Source organism: Dendrobium catenatum, unplaced genomic scaffold (genome assembly GCF_001605985.2).
Source record: "Dendrobium catenatum unplaced genomic scaffold, ASM160598v2 fragScaff_scaffold_1557, whole genome shotgun sequence".
Classification (NCBI taxonomy): Eukaryota; Viridiplantae; Streptophyta; class Magnoliopsida; order Asparagales; family Orchidaceae; genus Dendrobium; species Dendrobium catenatum.
Genome location: NW_021320019.1, coordinates 8,649,681 through 8,660,757, shown reverse-complemented (window position 1 = coordinate 8,660,757; position 11,077 = coordinate 8,649,681).

Genomic DNA, 11,077 nt, shown 5'->3' with positions numbered 1-11,077 from the left:
TAAAGAAATATTATAATACTAAGATTCTTAAAAAATAAAAATAATAAGTAAAATAAAATGTTATTGTCAACTAATTTTGCTGTTAAGAAAATAAAAAAAATGCTCTCAAAATTTTAGAATTTAATATCGCTTAAATAAAATTTATGTTTTGCGATCAATATTCAGAAAATTTAATGAGAAAAATATTATTGCATTATTACGTTGTTCCGTACAATTTTTTAAAGGTAAAATACTTGAAGTTACAAAAAGGAAAAAAAAAAAAGCAAAACGATCCAATTAAAATGATCTACTCTATACTTAAAGTTACAAAAATTTGTTATTTCTCTTAACTATAGAAGAAGATATTATAAAAACAAACCATTATATTAGTAGTGAATGCTAGAAAAGTAATAGTGATTGATGATGCCTGATAAGAAGATAGTGATCAAATAATGGTAGTCAAGCGATAATGGATGAGCTATGATTACTAGAATGATAGTAGTCGGATGACAATGGATGAGCTTCTAACAATTGTAAATGAAATTTTAGATAATGAATATAGTGAAATATTTCAATGTGCGTGATATTTATTTGTTTTTTTCCTGGACATATTTGTCACAACCCAACCCGATCGGGATGGATCCCGCTCGCATCAGGTCGCGACGGAACTATAACTTGAAATCCAGGATCTAGCTTTGGAATTTGCTTCAGAACTTTCTTCCAAATATTAAATAGACAGAAAAACACAGAGCTACTATAATCATCCAATTACAGAACAGTTCATCTATTTTTTTTTTTCTTTCATCAAAACAATCATCTACAATACAATCCATGACTTCAGACAGAAATAACAGAACAAAACAGAAAAGTCATGATTGTACTAAAAATCAAAAGTACAAAATACATAATCTCAGATCAGACACAGAACTTCTAGTCCAAGACCTCCTTCCCTTTCCCAGAACCTGAAAACCACGCAAAAAACAAGGATGAGCTAACAGCTCAGCGAGAAATCACTCACCAATCAAAATCATCAGAAATTCACATCAGAAAAAAGTTGTACGGAAATCATAGAACAAATACTTGATCAACAGAAATCAAACAACTGATACAGAAAACTGAAGTCATGTCGAATCAGAGTTCAAAACAGATATCATAAAGCTTTCAAGTCATAGAGCAGTCAGAATCGTACGGAATAACCAGAATCGTACAGAAATCAGAAATCAGATAAAATCACATTCATATCAAATAATTCTAATCACATACTTCATAAAACAGATCAGATAAGTCACAGCACAGATTATCAGATATCAAACATCAGATTTCAGATAACATATCACATATCAGATTTCAGATTCCCAGACCCTTACAGAATCTCGACGGATTCTGACCCCTTATGCTTTCCTTCCCTGACACTTACAGAATCTCGACAGATTCTGGCCCCTTATGTCTCCCTTTGTGCTTATAACACCAGAACAGAACAGATATTCGGAATTCCGGGACAGAGCTTATTTTCAGATTTCAGAGCTCATTTCATATTTTCCTGACACTTACAAAATCTCAAAGGATCCTAGCTCCTTATAACTCCCTTCTGATAGCATACAAACACTTCAATTCATTAAATGTATCAATTCAGAAAAATCAGAATTCATACGAAAAATCAGCGGCATAACGGCAGTATACGAAATTTACACAAAATTCACAGATTCAGAAATTTATCAAATTATCACAGAATATCCACAACAACATTATAAAACTTTTACTGTACTGAAGTAATAATATCAGACATCCAAATAAATTGTTATTCGAATAAAACTCAGCATAATTCAAAATACCCGGTAAAAATCTTCCAGAACATACTCAAAATGTGCACAATTATCATCTCAAAAACATACCAAAAGTTATGCGGTAAAACATTTGTAAGAAGAAAATAATACCAGAAATTCGCTAACGTAAACAAAATCCGGAATAGAAAAGTCATCAAAATTCTCGTTTCTGAAAATTGAGAAAGGCGGAATGTGCCTTACCTCGAGTCGATCAACTTTCCCAACTACAGCCACTGACGAAAACGAACCAGAGTCGCCCAAAAATCCTCTTTTCTTCCTCTTTCCACGGTTTTCTCTCTCTCGTGGACTTTCTCTCTCTTCAAAATCGACACCATTTAGATATTTATTAAGTAGGATCGTCCCGGACGATGTCCCGATTTGTCCCGGGACGATCTTCTCTGGACTCAAATCGTCCAGACGAAAATAAATTCCAATTTCTTCGTCCATGGACGAAACTCTCTGTTTGGTTTGTCCCGACGGTTCGTCGCGACCCTTACAGGTTCGTCTAGACGAACCATACAGATTTCTTCACAAATTCTTCAATTCGTCCCGTACTAAGGCCAGTTCGTCCAGGACTAAGAGCACTCAAAAAAACAGGTTTGGAGGGGTTTTACAACATTGATTTATATTAATTTGATTATAGAAGCTCCAATAAATGATAAAACAGATAAATCAGACGATTCTTCAAACTTAGATCTTAGGGCGTGCCACAAAAATAGAATAACAATAGTCGAACAATAATAGTGATCGCACGACCATGGTTGCTACTAGGAGTTGTCATTGGAGTTCTCTTTTTAGTCTCGGTGATATATGCATCACTTTGAAACTTATATATAACATATAGAGATTTTATAATCCTAAAAATGGTAAAATCAACTAGGGATATAAATGAGCCGAGTCGAATTGAAGCTTGAACTTGACTTGCATCATTTACTTTCGCTAAGCTCACCTCTTTTGTTCGAAATTCGAAAAGTTGGCTCGAATTCGACTCCTTTATAGGATCAATTGCTTGAACTCAAGTGCAGTTTTCAAAAAGTATTTATGAACAATAAAAAATTATGATTTACAGAAAGTAAAAATTTTATGATATCTCTATGTAATAATTCATTAAAAATCAATTATTATAATGTGAATGTTGTATGAATGCACATTCATTACAAAAATAACATGGCTTTATCCAAAGTATTAATATAATTGTAGCAATAAAAATAAATGAAAATAAAAAACAGGCTCAAAGCATAAATTGGATGATTAAATAATATCTAAATATAACATGCTTAAACTCGAATCGAGCGGCTCAATGAGACAATGTTTTCTTAGTTATGATATCATTAAGGCACATAAATGCTTTAAAATGCTCTATAATCGGGGGATAAATGTTGGCCGTTTGATGGGGCATTCCAAAATTACCACTGATCCTCTCCATATTTGCATGGTGTGCCATGCACGAAAATCTATAAATAAATCTCCACTCTCTACATAAGGGGGCATTCGACTGAAGATTGGAGAGAGTTCGAGGCTTCAAGAGCTCTAGCAAAACTACTGATAAGTATAAATAATTTTTATATTTTATGTGTTAATTTGTTAGTGAGAACGTGTTGTTTTAGTCGTGTTTGTGCAATAAAATAGAGGAAATTGACAAAATTTTCAAGTATGGTATAGCGCAATGGCGTCGGACACAATATTGTCGTGGTGCCATCATTGAGATTGTTGAAGCATAAAATATGGACATGGCGATGCCCAGTCTATGTTTGACAATGTCGCATTGTCGGAGGAGTCAGTGTCGCAAAGCCAATCTCTATATGCATAGCATTGCAACGTTAAATTCAAGCACCGCCAAATCAAGGGGGAGTGCCACGTGGACACCGCAATGCTCAACCGTTAGCAGTTGCGGTGCGTTGATTCAAGCCACGTCAAGCAACTGCATCTCGGCACTCTTGCCTTCATTTTACTATGATTTGATAAATTAAAATTTAAACAACTCTAATAATTGTATAAGCTAGCACCACATCATTTATCTTTGAAACCCCATAATGCAAGTCAACTTCAGTCATTAAGCTTGGTTAAGCAATTAGTTAAATGAATCGTTCGAATTGAAAGTCACATTATTAGTTTATGGTAAGCACCACAAAACTATAACTAATGTCGCGACGCTACATCATTTTCATCATTGTAGCATTGATAGCACCGCGACGCCACAACACTAGAACTGACATGACTGCTGCTGCGCTAGCATGTGGCAACACCGTAGCGGTCGCCTGATTCCAAAAAGTCATTTTAATTTCATAGCACTAGCACCATTGCGCCATGTAGCCAAAACCACTACAACATTTGAATTTGACTATTTTGTCATTTAGTGCATGCATTAAGCACCGCGGCGCCATACCTTGTAATGTTGCGGCGCTTTTATGTTTATAATTTGGTATACCTTTTTTCATCTTATTACAATAAGGGTTTGAAAATTGGATTGGACAATAAACTAAAAGAATTAGAGGTTAGTGGTTTGATGGTTCTACCGGTGTCGATTCGGGGTCGAACCGAATGATGTAATAAATACTTATTATATTTAAATATAATAATAATGACACAACTATTTATAAATATATAACAAAAATTGAACATAATTATACTATGAAGCATAAAAAATATAACATTATATAAACTAAATGAGAAAAACAAAATAATATATTTAACTTGAAGACACCACCAATTATAGAAAGATTTTAACATTATATACTAACTAATAATAAAAAGAAAATTACAAAAATAACATGGCTTTATCCAAAGTATTAATATAATTGTAGCAATAAAAATAAATGAAAATAAAAAACAGGCTCAAGTCCAATGCATTGTTGTGCAAGAACCTTGCTGGTCATTAGATAGCAACAACAACGAAAGGTATAATATATCTTCAAATTTAATTATTATATATTATTTCAACAAAAAATTTAATTATTTTATAAACTGAGGATTCTTGAAGCAAAGGGAGTGTAGAGGGCATGATAGAAACATGATAGAAAAGAGAAAGATTAAAAAACCTAAAGTAATTTCTAACTTGTGGTACTCTGAGAAATGGTAGTCAAACTAAATTGAAAAACTCTAAGGTGAACGGCCTTGCTCAAACCATACAATGAAGAAAAGAAATATTTATTATGCTTTGTAGCCCAACTCTGTTCCAACTGAATAAAGATAGATCACCCTTGCTACTATTTGAGCCACTCCACTAGCTAATGGGTCGAGTGCTAGCATCAAACTCAGCCTCGAGCTCAATCTTTTAACAAGCGATAAATTTTGCTCGAGATTGAAGCTCGATAAGCTCAGATCATTATGGAGTCGAGCTCATGCAAGCTCATGAGCCAGCATGACTCCTTGCACCCCTTAAATTTAGCTCACTATGATTCATAATTAGAAATCAAAATATAATATTTGGGTTAAAGAGGGTATCATATCAATGTTTAAAAAAATCAAACATAACATGAGGCATTTTATATATCTTGAGGTAAAACAAGAGCTTTGATGCACGTGATAAGGTGATCAAAATATCTTAATTAGGAGATAGTTATCAAAGGAATAGAGTCGTTTGATAGTGTTTTATAAGATCATGGTTAGGCGATAGTGATCAAAGGATCGTAGGTAGTTGTTAATAGCCAGAGGACAATAATCATAAAATAGTGGTTTGAGGATTGTATTATGTAGGAGGAAGTAAAATACACAACATACACAAACCAGAAAGAGAAAATGCAGAGGAAAAAAGAAAATGAGTATTTAACTTGGAAAAATCTAAAACTGAAAAAAAAAAAAAACTATGAAGCCACACAACACTAAGAAATTCATTATAAAAATTTTGGAGAAATTTGTATATATCCCTTTCCCTCTCACTCTCTCCTTATTTATCATCCTTCTTACATTGTTCTACTACTAGAACTAACAAAGATATACACTTAAACCACCAAGGGATGCAATTATAAAACTCCTCCGAAGTTGATTTTTTTTAGTGCTGTTAGTCCGGACGAACTGACTTTAGTAAACTGTGACATCCCAGGCATCTATAGTGAAAGGATTAGCCTGACAGTCTTGATCAACCTCAATCTTCTGCTCCCTTGCTCTGACCTAAAATTATTAACCACATATAATGAGCTTAAAAAAGTCCAGCAGGTCACCAAAGCCTATAACTCAAATCAAAGCACAGTACTAAAATAATATTCATGTCAATCAGTCAAATCAATGTCAGTTACACATGATCATTGAATCATAGTTTTTTCAATTTGCCCGATCCCTAACCCCTAAGGAAGGTATTATAGTTTTTTTAAGGGGCGCATAAGAATTATTTTTTTATTTATATTTTTCTTGATTCTTTTGGGAAATTTTCAAGCCAATTTTTTAATAATTAATTAATTAAAATTTTAAATAAAAAAGGGGGTGATGTCACCCACCCCATGGTGCCACTCGCGGCGAGAGTGGCCGGCCGACCGACCGTCCGATTTGACCTCCTATGCGTGTCTTGGCCCGAATTTTAGCTTGAATGGTTCGATTAATAATTTTTGGGTTTCTAGGATCATTTTTCGACGTTCAAAATCTAATTTTGACACTTTCAGAGTCGAATTAAGACTCTACGATTAGTTTCGAGACATTTTAATTATTTTAAAATTGATTTTTTGATGTTTTTTACTCCAATTTTATATATTTCCATACTTCGCAAGCTTTGCCTTTCAAAAAATATGGGGTCTAGTAATACACTATCAAAATTTGCCTTGATCGTATGCAAATCTTGAGGCATATCCTTGTTAAGAACTTCCAAAATTATATTTAGGACAATTCAAACTCTGATTTCAACAAACTTATTGTCAAACTAAATGTCTCGATGAGAATAACTTGATGATACGAACATTGATCTAATCCGAGCCCAAGTGGGCCCTAATTAAGAGATTGAAGCACATTTGGAATGTTCAAAACATAAATTGGATGCACAAATGATATATGCATATGACATGCTTAAGCTCGAATCGAGCGGCTCAACAAGACGAACCCAACAAGCCCAAGGTTGCTTAATTTTGACATCATTACGATACATAAATGCTTGGAAAATAATACACTATAATAAGAGGGATCAATACAGGCCGTCTGATGGAACACTCCATATTTACTTCCAAGCATCTCCATATTTTATAAGGCGTGGCACTCATGAAAATTTATAAATAGACCATCGCTCTTTACATGATGTGGACATTCGGCTGGAGATTATAGAGAACTTTGAAGCTTCAAGAGCTTATGAACCACCGCCGACGAACCTCCGTGGGCTATTATCGGATCATTACCCTACCATCGTCAACCACTGAACTTCCACTGCCATCGACCGCCATTGGATTCCCACCCAACCACCGTCGCGCCACCAACCATTACCGAACTTCCCCCCAACTTTCCAAACTATTATAATTTCACTGCCTTTAAGTTAAGGGATGGGTCAACTTTTATAATTCACAGAAATCTAGTGTAATTTTTTCACCTAGATGAGGCCTCGTGATTTTCCCCTATTTGGATATTTCACATAAACAGTTTGTGGTTTTTTGCTGACCTTTCTTCAACTTCTTATTTGTGTGCTGGATATTCATGCTTCGCTAAGACGGAAAATCCACTCGCTCTACTGCCGTGAAATTTTAGCCCGCAACACTATTAAATTTTAAATACATTAAAAAAAAAATTGTCTAAAATATTCTGCTCTATTTTTCAAAAAAAAAAAAAAAAACAATGTTTCACATATAAGCACACAACATTCACTTCAACCACTAAATAAATTTGAAAATACTTTTGATTTGCATTTTGGTCAATTAAATAAACTCATATATATCTTATATGTAAGACTCAAAATCAAGATCACTTAATTAATAGATAAAACTCATAATCAACCAACAAATTAAGATGAGCCTATTACACAACTCAGCTTGATGTATAAGCCTATTACTCAACTCAATTTGATCTATTAATTGTGAGCTTAGGTTAACAACTAAGATATTTTGAATTCGAGTCTTACGTATATAATATGTGTATAAATATATCTTAATTTATCTAAATAACAAAAAAAAGCCTATTAATTTGAAAAAACCTCGACAAAGTAGACCACACATGAAGACTTCAATGTATTAATAAATGAGCAATAAAAGATACCAGCAGGTCTCATCATGTGCTTGGCCGCGTGGCAAAATCATACAAAATATTTGTTGCGTCGACCGCTCATGTGACAGTCTTTAATAATATTTTTTTAGTGGACATTATTCAATAAAATAAATATAATTTATTTAATCACAATTATTTTATATTACGAAATGTTAAAGTATAATAATATCCGTCAATAATTCTGATTCGATTATAAAGTAATTTTAATTAAATTATTTATGTTAGAGAGAGTTGTGTATTTTTAGCCCCCAATCTCAAACAAATTGCAGCAGCCCAAAGAGAACTATTACTCTTTTCTAAGCAGGTTTGCACTGTACGTCCGTGGTCTCGCGAGATGGAGAAATTATTGGGTCAGAATCATCGCACACAGCTTATGTTTGATATTTACAGTACTGAGCAGTACTGAGCTCGGTACTGTGAAGTACTGAGTACCGAGTAGTACTGAGCTCGATATTGAACAGTACCGAGCTCGGTACTGTTTCTTATTAATTTACTCTCATGTGGATTTAACAATTTTTTTTTTCATTCAAAATCATCCAAACTTCAAATTTAATAAACTTATATTCAAATCTATTGGCATGAGATGAAACTAATGTTAGAAAAAATAATCTGATTTGGATTTAAATAAGCCCTGATCAAGAGCTTGAATTGAAAATCTTGAGATATGTGTAGAATTGTATATACCGAGAAGAAGCAAGGCACCGTACGTCCGTGGTCTCGCCAGATGGGGTAATTAGTGGGTCAAGTCACCGGACACATCTTATGTTTGGTATTCACAGTAATGAGCATTATTGAGCTCGGTACTGTGAAGTACTGAGTACCGAGCAGTACTGAGCTCGGTATTGAGCATTATCGAGCTCGGTACTGTTTCTTACTACTCAGTATTGAGTAGGAGGTGATGTGGCCCATTTTCATTGGGATCCGAATATGTATGGTAACCTGACCCAATAATTTCTCGGTGAGATGAAGGTTTTGTTTGGATTTTTTTTATATTTTGTCTTAAACAGGGCCTTAGTAAAAAAAAAAAAAATCATCTCAAATATTCGAAGACCCCATTTGGGGCAGCTTTCTTAATCCTTTTTAAAACAACTTTTTAATATAAATTGTTTTAACTCAAATTTTTGTGCTAGAAAATTGTTTTAAAAATTAGTAAGAAAGCCGTTCCAAATGAAGACTAAGATTCATTTATGGATTATTTTTTAAAATAATTGAATTAAAATTTTCTTACTAAAAATATTTTAGAAAGTATAAAAAAAAAACTATCACAAATGAAAGCTTTTTTATGTTTTAAAAAATAAATTTTCAGCATAAAAGTAAAAAAAAAAGTAGAAAAAATCTGTCACAAATGAGACCTAAGAGTTCGTTTGAGAAGTCTTCTTAAAACAATTTTTAAGTAAAAAAAGTTAGTTTTTTAACTAAAAAAGTAGTTTAAGAAATAATAAGAAATTCAGCCTCAAAGAAACCTAACTAAGTTAAAGGTGCAATAATTGAACATAAAAAATGAAATATATATAATTTTTTTATTAATAGGTTGGAACAGTACTTGTAATGGACGGGTCAATTCTGGAGCTCAAACTATTGGATAAGAACACTATTTGTGTACTATTTTAGTTTTCTTTTTTAAGTTTCTATTATTTAATTTACTCTCATGTGGATTTAACAATTTTTTTTTCATTCAAAATCATCCAAACTTCAAATTTAATAAACTTATATTCAAATCTATTGGCATGAGATGAAACTAATGTTAGAAAAAATAATCTGATTTGGATTTAAATAAGCCCTGATCAAGAGCTTGAATTGAAAATCTCGAGATATGAAGTGGCGGAACAATGATATTTAAATTTGGCATGCTTATACTCAAATCGAAAGTCTTGATGAGATGAATCCAATGAACATATTATTATTGCCTAATTTTAATAGCATTAATGCACTTAAACCACTGAATGAATGTTGTTTGATTAAGGGTAGTTCGATAGAGTTGATACATCACCAAAAATTTTCTTGATCGAGCACGAATGTCAAGGCATATTTAAGTTGAAATTTTCTAATATTGAATTTGGGACTATATGAATTCCAATTTCAACAAAATTATAGTCAAATTGAGCAACTCAGAGAGGCGAACCCAATGACACCAAAATTGGTTCGATCCGCACTCAAGTGAATCCAATCAAGAGACTGAAGTGTATTTAGAAGATTCAAAACGTAAATTTGACAATCAAATGATAGCTACATGTTTATAGTCGAATCGAGCAGCTCACGAGATAAATACAATGAGCCCAAGATTGCTTAATTCTAATATCATTTGAGCACATAAATGCTTGTAAATGCTCTATGATCGAGGTGATCAACATGTGTTGTTCGATGGGGCACTCTGAATTTGCCCCGTATCTTATCCATATTTACAAGACATGCAACTCTAAAAAATCTATAGATAGCCCCCCATTTCTCACATGAAAAGGGGGTATTGAAACTTTGCAAGCTTGAGCCTTTTGACTAGAGGCGGGAGAAATCTCTAAGGCTTTGATGATCCTAAAGTTCTACCCAAGCACCACTGTTGGCGAACTTTCGTCAACTAACGATTGATCATAGCTTGTCTGCTGACCGCTGCCAGACCATCGTCTGTCTGCAGACCACTATAGGCCCACTACTCTGCCACCGACTGTCGTTAGACTTCGACCACCCTTACCCACCACCAACTACATCGAACATTATCACTTGACCTCAATCGTTCAAATGCCTTTCACCTTATATTGACTTGGTGATATTTTCTACGAGCTCCTCATATTTTTGAATATTGTCATCTTTAAATTAAGAGATGGGCAGACTTATATGATAATGCTCATACAATGGAATCATTTCAATTGGGTGGGGTCGTGTGGTTTTTCACGTTTTAAATTTTTTTCGTGTTAGTGAAGCTCTTTCTAATTTTTTTGTTGAATCCCCATGAAAAATTAGGCTGAAAAAGGAATGTGATGCATTTGAAATGTTTTGATTTACTTGGATAAGTCTAAAATAAATGTGATGATTATTTTTGACGTGTGATGCTGGTGGATTCAACTGGAATTTAGTGGCAGTGCCGTTGACGAGCAGTGGTGAGAAGGTGG